Genomic DNA, 13,422 nt, shown 5'->3' with positions numbered 1-13,422 from the left:
AAAATTGTTAATATCCAAATAATTATAAAGAACTCACAACTCAATATCAAAAAAAACCCAAACTACCCAATTAAAAAAATGGGCAGAGGACCTGAATAGACACTTTTCAAAGGAAGACATATAGATGGCCAGCAGACACATGAAAAGATGTTCAGTATCACTAGCCATCAGGAAAATGCAAATCAAAACCACAGTGAGATATCACCTCACACCTATGAGAATGGCTATTATCAAAAAGACAAGAAATAACAAGTGTTCTTGAGGGTGTGGAGAAAAGGAAATCCTTGTGCACTGTTGTCAGTAGTGTCAATTGACACAGTCACTATGGAAAACAATATGGAGGTTCCTCAAAAAATTAAAAGTATGATATGATCTAGAAATTCCACTTCTGGGTAGTTATCTGAAGAAAATGAAAACACTAACTCGAAAAGATATATGCATCTCCATGTTCATTGCAGCATTATTTACAAAGCCAAGATATGGAAACGATCTAAGTGTCCATTGATGGATGAATGGATAAAAAAATTGTGGTATACACACACACACACACACACACACACACACACACACACACAAACACACACATGGGACTATTACATCACACACACACACACACACACACACACACACACAGTGGAATATTACTCAGCCATAAAAAAGAATGAAATCTTTCCATTTGCAACAACAGGAATGAACCTAAAGGGTTTTATGCTAAGTGAAATTAGAGAAAGACAAATACCATATGGTTTCACTTATGCGTGGAATCTAAAAAACAATAAATGGAACAAACAAAACAATATATAGATAAAGAGAACAAACTGGTGGTCACTAAAAAGGCAGGGTGTGGGGGGTTTAGTGAAGTGGGTGAAGGGGATTAAGAGGTACAAACTTCCAGTTATAAAAAAAAAAGGCTGGATGTGGGGGGTTGGGTGAAGTGGGTGAAGGGGATTAAGAGGTACAAACTTCCAGTTAAAAAAAACAAAGGGATTTAATATACAGCATAAGGAATATAGCCAGAAATACTGTAATAATTTTGTATGGTGACAAATGCTTACTAGACTTATCATGGTGATCATTTCATAATGTATTTAAATGTCGAATCACTAAGTTGTACCTAAAACTAAAATAATATTGTGCATGAACTATACTGCAGCAAAATAGAAATGTAATGCCTATCAAATTGCTTTTGTTAGAATGTCTTTGAGAGTAAGTCCCTTTTATTTAATAAACATAAACTCAAATAAACTGCTAGAATTATTATCAGTTATATGCTAGAAATAATGATCTTCAGGGTTGGAGTTAATAACCTGTGGAAGTGACTGGATTTGATACCTCAGTTCTTAAATCTGCCCAGCATGTCACCAAGAATGACAACCATTTTAGACATTTTGACTTGAAATTAGGCTTGAAAATAGCTACTCTCTAGGGATGAGTTAACATTTAATGTTGGGCATGTAGAAATGACTGCTGATTTTCATTCTTTGTATTAATTCCATGGGGAGGGTGAGCTAGTAAAACATTTGTGTGAGCCGGTCATTATTTGAAATTTATTTACCAAAGTGGCTTACGTAATAATCATCCCTGTGCTAAATCAGTCAGTCAACAAGTTTTTACTGAGTCCCTACTGGATTAGAGTAATGTACAGTATGATGTATTCAGTAGTATACAGATGTTTGAAGCAAAGATTAGACATGAGCTCGACCCCTAAGGCCTTACAAGCCATTAGAGGAGACAAACAGACACATATCATCAACTGAAATGTAACCAGATGACTTAACTCCCAGAGCGTGGAGGAGGAATGGCTGGGCTGGGATTGTTCCGGTGGGTGATGTGTGGGAAACTTCCATGATGTAGGTGCCTTGGTCTGGGTTAGGTAAAAAGCAGTTAGTGGCTTGGTAGATGAGAAAAGCAATTTGGCTTAGTGAATACAGTATAATTCAGACAAAGACTGAAGTAGAGAATGGAAGTCTTTTTAATTTATCTGGAGGTATAGCAAGACAGACAAGCATACAAGTAAGAGAGGTAATGGATAAAGTTATTTGAAACCAAGTTTGAGCAGGGATGAGATTGGAAAGGTATGAGTTGCATATCAGAATAATAAGCTCCATTTTAACTTTGTTAAACTCGGGGCCCTTCATGAAAAGAAAAGTGATTAAATGAGAGGCTTTTATCTGGGGACTGCTCACGTGGGGATCCTCCCCATGCTTACCATGTCTGGCTAATTTAAGACAGACCCAAACTTGACGAGCATCACAGAATGAAAAATTTGCTATCTGGAAGTTTCTGAACAAATGTCCCTTGCTCAAGCAAATATTCTGGTTTCTGACCGATCACTATCATTCAGCGTCATGTGAACATTGTTGGTTGACTTTCCCTTTTATTATTAGTTCCTTTCCACACTTAAATACTGTCACCATCGCAGTATGTTCAGTTAGATCCCATTTTTCCTGGCATTCTACCTTTTATTATAATTTTAAGGAAATAGCCAATTTTAGTTAAGAATACTTTCTAACTTGTTCAGTTATGGAATGAATGATGACAGCTGCTCCTTTAGACAGCACAGGCTTCTCAGCACACTTTATGGTAAGGTCACCCAACCAAGGAGGGCAGGGTCGGCAAAAAATACTACCTGTGGTAATGACAAATTTGCACTGGTAACTGAGCCAGGTAACTCTAATCTGAGCCTCATGTCCTAACAAGGTTCAATAATCACTATGCCTCTTTTTCTTTATTAGGTGTAAAATGGATATCAGTTTGGCCTGTGACAATGCTAGTAAAATCATTCTCTAACTTCTTAATCTTCAATTCAGAGACTCTCTTCTGACTTTTAATGAGATCTATGATTTATGGGTCACTTAATATTAACAGGCGGCTTTCTTGGGCTTTACTTTTATTATCTCATTTAAACTACACAGCAGGTCTATGAGGTATTATACATACTGTTAGCTCTGTCTAAGGATGAGAAAACTGAGGCTCAAAAGAGATGTAGTATTTCTGTGGTCACAGAGCTGGGCTTCAAACCCAGATTGGTTTGACTGCAGAGCTTATGCTCTTTCTGTTATGCCACAAGAACTGTCTAGATTTTTATAAATGGTGGTCCTCAATCAACCACACCTGACTATTCTAGCCCTGCTCTTGTCAATCTGAGTATGGAGATCAGAGAACATCACAGTCCCTTCTTGCTTATGATATTTATTCTAGTCTAATAAGCAATTATTAGTGACAGTTAAATCACATGTGTTGAGAAATGTGTACTGGAAGAATGTAAATATTAAGGAAATAAGATCCTTGCTGTAGGAAGTTCCTAACTGGCACTGACATCCTCTAGTCATGTAGAACACATTCCCTTGGATCCTTAGCTGCTCCCTGTGCTTGGAGCCCCCTATCCCACTTCTTTACCTAGTTAGTTTCCAAACTTTCTTCAGATACAGCTCAGGAGAAAAGTAAACCTCATCTTCCTGGGATATTTTCTCTGATTCCTCAGATTTATTTGGATGTCTATCTTCCAAGAACCAGCAATACTCAGTGCATAGTTCTGTTGCACAAAGTATGTTGTCATGGATTTTTTTTTACTTCTCCGTCTTCCTCTCCACACTAAGTACCCATAACCTAGTCTTATTCATCTTTGTATTCTTATCACTTATCAGAGCATTGAGTGAACAAGAGAAGGGGCCAAGACAATGCTGTCATTTGGGGGAGATGGTGAAGTAGAGGCTTCTAGTTGGGAGAAGTCATTGAATTTCAGTCTTGCTGGAGAAGGAAACATCTCCAAGGAGCTAGAACTTGTTCTGGACTTTGAAAGATGCTCTGAATTTGGAGGTGGTGAGAAAGGAGGAGGGCACAATCAGTGGGAGAGATGGAGAGTGCCTGTTCTCTCTAACTTTGAACCCAAATCTGCTTCTCTGTGGCTTCTACTTGTTGTTCCTGGCTGAATACCTTCAGATCACACATAACCAATCTAATCCCCTTCCCTAAACAGCCTTGCAATGTCTGAAAACGTTAGGTTTCCATGAGGCTTCTTTTTCTATGGCAGGACTTCTCCAACACTCTAATCGTGACCCACATCCTTTTCTGAGCTGCTCACCATTCAGGTGCCCACAGCATTGGGCAACACAGGAGGTCAGGACTAATACTTCCATGCTGAGATGGAGGCTTCTGTAAATACAGGCTGTACTGTACCACAGCTGGTAGGTGGTCACATCTACTCACTTGCTCATGTCAACCTTAGTGTCAGTGAGGACCACTGAGTCTTCATACACGTGAAACCATGTCTGCCCTTCTATTAGTGTCACTTACCATTCACTCACTCTCTCCCTCAGTCATTCCACAAACATTTATTAAGCATTTACTATGTGCTGAGGACGTAAGGTCTAGAAGAGTTCCTGACGTAAATGTAGGAGCTTGCCTTTGCCTCTGCTTAATATTATCTTGTCACTTTGCATCTGGCGCGTCAATCTTTCTTTTTTCTCTCTCTCTACCTCTCTGTCTGCCCCCCTACCCTTACCCTTGCATAGAGAGATAGATACAAATATAGATAGATAATATATATAGAGAGAGGTATAAAGTATATGTAGTATATATGTATGTGTGTGTATCAAGTGTTTGTGATGCTTTCCGGTTGTATATTGGTGAGGCTGATTATGGTATAAGGAAGAAAGTTTACAATGGACATAAATTGTGGAGTATAATCTTAGATAACATTAAAAATCATAACTGCTACAAGATGCTGAGATAGAGGAAAACAGTATTTGTGGGGAGGGAAGGGGTGGGAGCTGGGTAACAAATCTGTGAAAAGTGTGGGCTTTGAATCAGACTCTCTGAGGTCAAATGTGGACTCCATCACTTACCAGCTGCATGACTGACTGCAAAAATGTTTAATTTCTCCACGTCTCAGTTCCTTCTGCATATATATGAGTATACTCAGGCATAAATAATAGTTTCTGTTCAAAGGGTTCTTGTGATAACTAAACAAGACGATGTATTTAAAGTTGTTGTGCCTGAGGCATATCAAAGACACAATAGATGATAGAAAAAATATAGAAGAAAAATATTTCTTTATATTGCCTGAAAAATGTCAACCTTCAAGGAAGCAAAATGGGACACAATAATGTCAGGGTCCATTATAACCAAGTTTAGAGATTGTTTGAATGCAAATTCTACTGGAATGTGACATTGAATTTTACTGGGCTTTAGCCAGTGTTGAGAAGTATTTTTACCAGTGTGAAATGGTTGTTGTAATAGCATTTGCTGCCATAGGATTTGACTTGGATTACTAAGAAGTTCAATTAATAGTGAAAAAAATTAATTAAGAAGCTCTGAGTCTTACATATACATACAAAAAAATACCATGAATCTTTTGCTCTAGGGTAAGATTAGAAAAAGAAAATATTATACATCTGCAAATTTTCGAGGACTAGGTGATTTAAAATTCGAGTTTAATATTTAAAAAAATATATATTTAAAAGTTGAAAATTTATTAAGATTTAATTTTTCAGATTTATTTTCTAAACTCAAAACAGAACCAAAAGTGGACCTGGTATTTAATAAGCAGACTTTTCTCAGTAGCTAAATGGTTAAGATACTACTAGTACATACTCTAAGAAAAACTAGAAAGTAAGACACTTAGGTCCTTTAACAAATATTTTCAAGGACTGTAATGAAATTTGATTGCAAAGTATGCTGACAGAATACAAAATAGAATTTAAAAAATTCAGACTTTCACTGAAAAAGCAAACCAAAACCAAACCAAACCAAAACAACAACAATGAAAAAAAGAATCTCTGAGTCTTAAATGTATCTTCTTTACCTACTTTTTACACATTTCACTTTCCACACCAATTCAAAATAGAGGGCATTCGTTTTCTACAATATCTAAGAGGCTTATGCTTCTACCATATTATTCAAGTTAGTTAAATAGCTGTGCATAACTTGTAGATTATTGAAAATGGTTTGATTTGTTCTTGTATACTCATTTGAAGGACTTTTAAATAAGCCATGGGAACAACAATTACTGGAAAATAACAGGCTGCCTCATCTTTGGCTCAGGTGGTTTCAGTATTTTCAATTTCTAGTCTGTTTCAGAGTAAACCAAGGGAGTCTACCATTGAGGCAAGATTTAAGGATATTTCCAAACTTGGTTTTGAAGGTAGTTGGAATATTACTTATAATTTCTTAATGAATTCCAGCAGCTCTTTTTGATAATTAGGGAGTAAGCAAAGCCCTCAGCGGCATGCCAGTACAGTGGAGTAATGGCCGTTAAAGACATGAGCTTTGGGGCTATTTGGAAACACATGGTCATTTCACCAGAAAAGTAAAACAAACTGAGCAGTTTTACTCAGCTTTCCTTCTTCGGCTCCATGCCATATCTATAGGTCAACTCCAGCTAGTCAGTCCTGGAGAGTTTTTTATTTGTCAGCTGTAGGAACCTTCTCTATGGCAGAACCTAGCTCTGTTCTAACTCTCTGCCCTGATATCAGGGACATGTTTATTTTCTTTACTTGAAGAAAGTGCCCCACTAATTTCTTTTATATAAGATAAAATTCAAAATCAATTATGTAGAATCAAAGCCAGTCAGCTCCAGCTCACCCTGGATGAAGATGGCAAATAAACTCATGTGGATTTGTGTCTCCCTGTTTGGCCTTTTAAGTTTTAGTAGCATTGTGATTTAACACATTTATTTCATACTAAAGGAAGCATTGTAAGTAATTTTAAGTGATAGATATTAGCTCCTCTTCCTCATTCAGAACATCGCTTTCTGACTATTTTATAAAATTGATTGTCTCATGGTTCCATAAGAAAAAAGGCTCACTTAATATGTCTCATAATAACCTACAAGGTGTTGAGGTGTGATGAAAACAAAACAAGAAGGGGAAAAAAATCTCAGTAAAAAAGACCCTTTTTCAGTTGATCAATTGAGTGAATCTTTTTGCCTTTGTTGAAAATATGCTGAGTAATGAAATAATAAAGCTTTGACTAAAGAATTGGTGTGTGAGGAGGCAGGGAAAATAGAAAGCAGGTGGGCTGTGTCTGTGTTAGGTTTGTACACTGTGCTTGGTGAATTTAGTTTTCTTTTTTTTGTGGGGTGTCTTAAATTGCTATTGTAATTTTTGGTTAACTCTAGCTGTTCTCAGTTACATAACTGCTCCTTTTGGCCTCTAAAAAGGACAGTCTAAGGTCAAGAAAGAATCATGGTGAAAAGAACAGAGCATGAAGTGACTAGGTTCAAAGATTCAGGTGATGGCAGCACTCCAGGCACTGGTGCTAAGCCTGGGTTGGAAAACATCAAGAAAGGTGGCTGGAAAGAGGTCTAGAACTTGAATTAGGCATACTTCCTTCATCATATTCTCATAGACCCTTAGGCTCATGAAACTGTCAAGAGTAAGGACCTTAGAGATCCTCTTCATTTTGGAGATGAAGAAATTGAGTCTGCACATGAAAATGCTCAAGGCCAGAGGGGTGACATGAAGGCCACCCAGCAATTTAGGGAGAAAGCTGGTGTTAGAATGTAGGTCTGAGCCTGGCTTTCTCACCATCACAGTGTCATAGCTGACATTTTAACTCCTACCACAGTGGGGACCAGGAATACCTGTAGAGTTGTAGAGGCTTATGGTAAAAGAGATGAAACACAGATCACTGGACTTGGCAACAGAATACCTAGGTCAAAGTTGCTTCCCTGAATCTCTGGATAAGTCATCAATGCTCTAAACATCAGTTTTCTCATTTACAAACTGGGCACATGACTATTTTCCCAGTTATCTCAATGGATCAAGTGAAATGTTGTTTATCAAAGTGCTATAAATTGGGAGATTGGGATTGACATATACACACTACTATATATAAAATAGATAACTAATAAGGACCTACTGTATAGCACAGGGGACTCTACTCAATACTCTGTAATGACCTACATGGGAAAAGAGTCTAAAAAGTAGTGGATATATGTATAACTGATTCACTTTGCTGTTCAGCAAAAACTAACACAACACTGTAAATCAACTGTACTCTAATAAAAATTAAAAAACAAAAAGTGCTATGACCACTAATGGCAATTCACATGTAAGGCATTACGGAATACCATTGGCCATTCTTTCCCTACAGACTTCTCAACAGCTACCCAGGGCTACCAAAATATCCCAATTGACTACCACCCAGAGGACATAGGGAATCACAAAAACTTATCTGGTATCTCATATGAACCTGCAGCTCACCCAGAGTGAAATCTCCAAGAAGCCAGCTTTTAACTCAGCAAGTTGTGAACATTCATTTCATTTATTTATTCATGAACTCATTTACTGGATAAACGAGGCATATTTAAAATATTAGATGTAGTCCTCACCTTTCTCTAAAGGGGTCAACAGACAGATAAATAAAAGTGATTCAATATGGAAAATGTTGTATTTTAAGGACTGGGGAAGAGTAAAAGAGGAAGTAAAGGGTTATGAAGAGGTTTATAAAAAGAAGTGGTTTGAAGGTTGAGTAATACTGGGACCTGCTGAGAACATGAGGACATGCTGAGAAGATTTTTACAGGGGGAGGGGCCTCAATGAAGTCATAAGAATGTGACAAAAGAGACATGTGTGGGAAATGTTGTGTTGTCAAGTGAACCAGAGGGTAAGGAATATGGGGAGACTGTTGTGAAATGGGTCTAGACAGGTAGGATGAGGTCAGATCATGAATGTCCTTGGTTAACAGGCTAAGGAGATTGTTCTTTGTTCAAAAGACATAGGAGACACTAACATTTCTTTTATAACTATTTTATTCCAGTTAAAAATGAGACAAGGTAATTATTGAAATATTCGAACAATTTGCACCTATACAAAGAAAGTTAAAAAAATCAATGAATCTGAATTTCTGGAAATAACAATCATTACCATTAGGTGAACATTGTTCTAGACTGCTTTCTATGTGCACATACAAATAGTTTAAAAGAGAGAAATACTTTTTAACTAACAAACTCCACCTACTCTTCAATTCCACAGTTATGAAACCATAAACATACTAGATACAATGTATAAGAATAAAATCTAAATATATAAATTGATTTGAATAAAGATAACTTCTGGCATGATGACATGTCAGAAATAAAGGCAGTGTTAGATTTGAGCAGTAAACTTTTGAGCAGACACTGTGATGGTTTTGGAAGATATTAGATTGGATAAGGGTATTAGAGACTGAGGTTATATTGCCCATGTAAACATGGGAAATATGGCATTGGGCCCGAGTGAGGCAGAGATATCTACTTAAAGCTGGGATCCTGGAAAGAAAAGGCTGCTTCCTTGGTAAAAGGAGCAAAAACCTACTTACTGGTTCAAGTAGGGTGACTAGAAAGTTTGTTATTTTTTGGAATTTTCGATGGGAAGATAAGAGAGGAATTAAAGCCCTTGGACACCAAAAATCATGTGAAGTTGGAATTTACATCTCTGATTTAATGCTGGAATGTCCAAGCTGAGAAACAAATATCAAAACTAATTCCAGACCAAAAGCAAAAGTAAAATGATTTTGTAGCAAGACTTTTACACCTCAGAGTGCACAGGTATTTTGGGGGTAGAAGAAGGAAGGTGGGGGAAACAAACCTTATAATTCGATGGGGAAATAATCTATCACAAGAGTCAGTAGACACTATAAATAGGAAAACTACTATTCCCATGAACTTGATATAATAGAGAAATCTAACAAAGAGTATAAAATAACTATGCTTCAAAAGGCTAAAGTGATAAAAGAAAAACTGGAAATTATAAGGAGAGAACGGCACACTGTGAAGAGATAGATTTGAAGAACAAATAGAGCTTCTAGAAATGTAGACATATTATTGATATCTCTATGGATGAGTTAAACACTGGATTGTATTATATACAGCTGAAGAAATAATTAGGGACTTTGAAGACAGAGCTGAGAAAATTACCTAGAATGCAGCAGAGAGAGAGATACACAGAGGTGGAAAAAATGGACAAGAGTGTAAGAGATATAGAAGACAGAAGAAGAGAGACAATGGAGAAGGGGAAATACTTGAAGAGGTAATGGCTTAAAATTTTCCAAACAGATAAAAAAAAACACACCAGCTCTTAATTTGAAGAACTATATACTCATTAGTATACTGATAAATGTTTCACAACCAGTTGCCAAGATAAAGTTAGCACTGATTTATAGTGTTTGGTGGCTGCTGTGCTGTAAATACTGTCATCATGGCTGCTTTCAGATTACCAGCTCAATTTAGGTGAATTACCAGCTGAATTCAAGTTTCTTCATTGAATGTGGTATTGGGAAGAAATATGCATAACCGGCTTTTGTGAGCTGGTCTGAGCTGAGTCCAGCACACAACTGCATATGCTGAATCTTTGGGAAATATAAATAAAAATAAATCAGTACATAGGTGCATTGTTCTGAAAGTTCAGAATACTCATGAATAATATAATACCTTACTTATGAACACAGAAAACAGGTTCTCTTCCAAGAAAAAAAAATGTCTGACAGCAGACCTATTGGCAATGTTAGCTGGAGGACCGTGGAATACCATCTTCAAAGTACTGACTCAAAAAATCAACCTAAAATTCTATACTTACTTTTATAATTTTTTGAGAAGTGAAGTTAAAGTAAAGAAAAATTTCAAGCAATGGTGTGAGAATTTACCAAGTACTTATTCTTACTGAAAGAACTAATTAAGGGGTGTATTTAAGGAAAAGAACCAAACTCAGAACGGAAGGTCTGGATGCCAGAGCAATGATAAACAAAGAAACTCATAATCATGGGTAAATATAAATAAGCATCTTCTTACTTTATTATCTATAAAGTACATAACCTGTTAAAATAATAATAAAAATGACTAATTTGGAAGGAGATTTAACAACAAAGATAGAATTTAAATATTATACTACAATTAAATGAAAGATGAGGAGATCATTGGAAAGGATTGTAATGATTGGTTGGAGTGCAGTCTAACAGAAAGCAGGAAAAGAGAAATAGGGGAAAACACCGATTTAAAATAGAAAAGGAAAGTAAATATAAAACAAAATAAGATAGTAGAAATAAATTCAAATCTATCAGTTATCCTAATAACTGAAAACACTTCGAATTCACCAGAGATTCTCATATTGGATTTAAAATATCCAGCTATATGTATGTAGCTTACAGAAAAATACAAATATATAACACAGATTTGACAGCAAAGGGATAGGGAAAGATATACTAATATCTAATACTAAACATTAAAAACACAACATACACTCTCACAAACACAAAGCAACATTATAGTAGTAATATTGCTGTCAGACCAAATAAATATCAAGACACAAAGCATTATTATGAAAAAAGAGGTCCTTATACAATGGTAAAGGTATAAGGAAAAATTCACTAGGAAAATGTAATAATACTGAACCTGTATCCCCTTAATAACTCTGTGTTGCATAAAGCAAATTGAATGAACTGTATTTACCATTAATAGCGTGGGTAAAATTATTTTAAAGATGATTTAAAAAGAGAAAGACAATAATAGTGACATGAGATTATATATATGTAAAAAATTTTAAATGCACAAAATAACACTAAATTTTACTGTGGGTGATCAATTTATTGCCCCTTAGCTTCAAATTCACTCTTTTAGATTGTTCTGTGAAAATTGATCTGGACCCTTTAAACATTCTCCTTTGCCAGCTGGTCCTAAAGCTTTGTCAGTAGATGGTTCTGGGCAGTCATTGGAGGAGAAGAGTTTTCCTTGCTGGTTCTGGTGGTCTTTTTGGCAGATGTTCTCTGGCACTGGGCTGTTGCAGTGCTGGTAGCTTCTCCAGGGCCATATTCCTGCAATGCTGGGTAGCAGCAGCACCCAGCTACCAGCAGCTATTCCGCATACTCCCACCCTGCACACCCACCTTGAGAAGTCTTGCAGTGGACTGCTGTCAATGTTACACCTACCTGTGAATAGCTTTCTCCAGTATCCTACAGCCTGGATTTCCAGCAAGTTCCCAAATTATTTTGAAATATAAAGATTTAATTTAACATATACTAAGTTTATCAGGAGAGAAAGTGAAGTGAAATGAAAGAATTGCTGTATATATTAATATATGTACATACATATGTATATATGTATGTATATACATACACACACATTTATGGTAGACTCACTATAAGAAATATTTCTAAAAGTTCTCCTAGAGTTCATATTCCCTGAAATATAGAGTAATTTTTCTTCAACATTCCAAACAAAAATCCTAAAATTTACCTGATTTGACGTATTTAGTATCCATGCCCAGACCTGAATCAACACCTGGGGCCAGGGCAGTGGAATTTGCAAGATTGGTCTAAACCAATCAGAACTAACCCTTGGCATTGGGCACCAAAGCACAGGAGTCATGTGGAGGAAGGGTGGATGTCTAAATGAAAACTTGTTCTTCTTAGGAAGGGGGAAGGGAAGTGGATATCAGATGGACAAACTAGGTATATCCACAGCATGGTGTATATTTCTTAATCTGCAGACTCAAGGTTTTCTTCATTTGGGGGGAAATTTTTCTTCTCATAATCTCTGAGTGATTTTCTCTTCCATATTTTGGATTCTATACCTAAGGGACACCAAAAACTTGTCTTTATTCTGGGTTATCTTTGTCATTTTTATATATTTTACTGTTATTGTTTTAATCTCTGCCCTTTTCCTCTGCATTTCCTGGGATTACCCAAAGCTTTTTATTTTTTGGCTAGTAATTTGATATTCAGCTGAATTGGTCTTCAATTTATTTTCTTAACCTTGCAGTCTCCCTTTCTTCTTGTTCACCTGGTCTTATTGAATTATCACACCTATGAAAGTATTATATAGATTAAAGTGCTCATGAGGAACTCTCTTCTCTTCCATGATTATGTTTTTGTGCAAGCTAGGCTCTTCACCTATCTTGCCTGTTGTGTTGCTTCCTTTCATTTCTTTCCTCTTTGTAATATGTTTTCATGGTTACCACACCATGTTTTCATCTTGATCACGTTCAACACAGGGAGTTCAGTTCAGATTTTTTTACACTGATATATTATAGATGAATTATTTTGACTCATTCTTTTTTCCTCACTCTATTCATTGTATCTAGTTGTAGGTGTATCCTTTTTCATTGAGGAAATACCTTTGGTCTTTGGAATATTTCCCCCAATCTAGTGTAGAGTCCTAGAGTCTTCATTCCCACCAAAGAGAGCCAGCCTTGTTTATTTACCCAGGTTTTTTTTTTTTTTTTTCGGTGCTCGAGCCTCTCACTATTGTGGCCTCTCCCGTTGCGGAGCACAGGCTCCGGACGTGCAGGCTCAGCGGCCATGGCTCACGGGCCCAGCTTCTCCATGGCATGTGGGATCTTCCCAGACCGGGGCACGACCCCGTGTCCCCTGCATCGACAAGCAGACTCTCAACCACTGCGCCACCAGGGAAGCCCCAGCCTTGTTTATTTACTTCTTACCATTATC

This window comes from Neophocaena asiaeorientalis, unplaced genomic scaffold, assembly GCF_003031525.2.
Source record: "Neophocaena asiaeorientalis asiaeorientalis breed wild unplaced genomic scaffold, Neophocaena_asiaeorientalis_V1.1 scaffold29, whole genome shotgun sequence".
Lineage (NCBI taxonomy): Eukaryota > Metazoa > Chordata > Mammalia > Artiodactyla > Phocoenidae > Neophocaena > Neophocaena asiaeorientalis.
The sequence above is the reverse complement of the archived record's forward strand: the minus strand, read 5'-3'. Positions refer to the sequence as shown.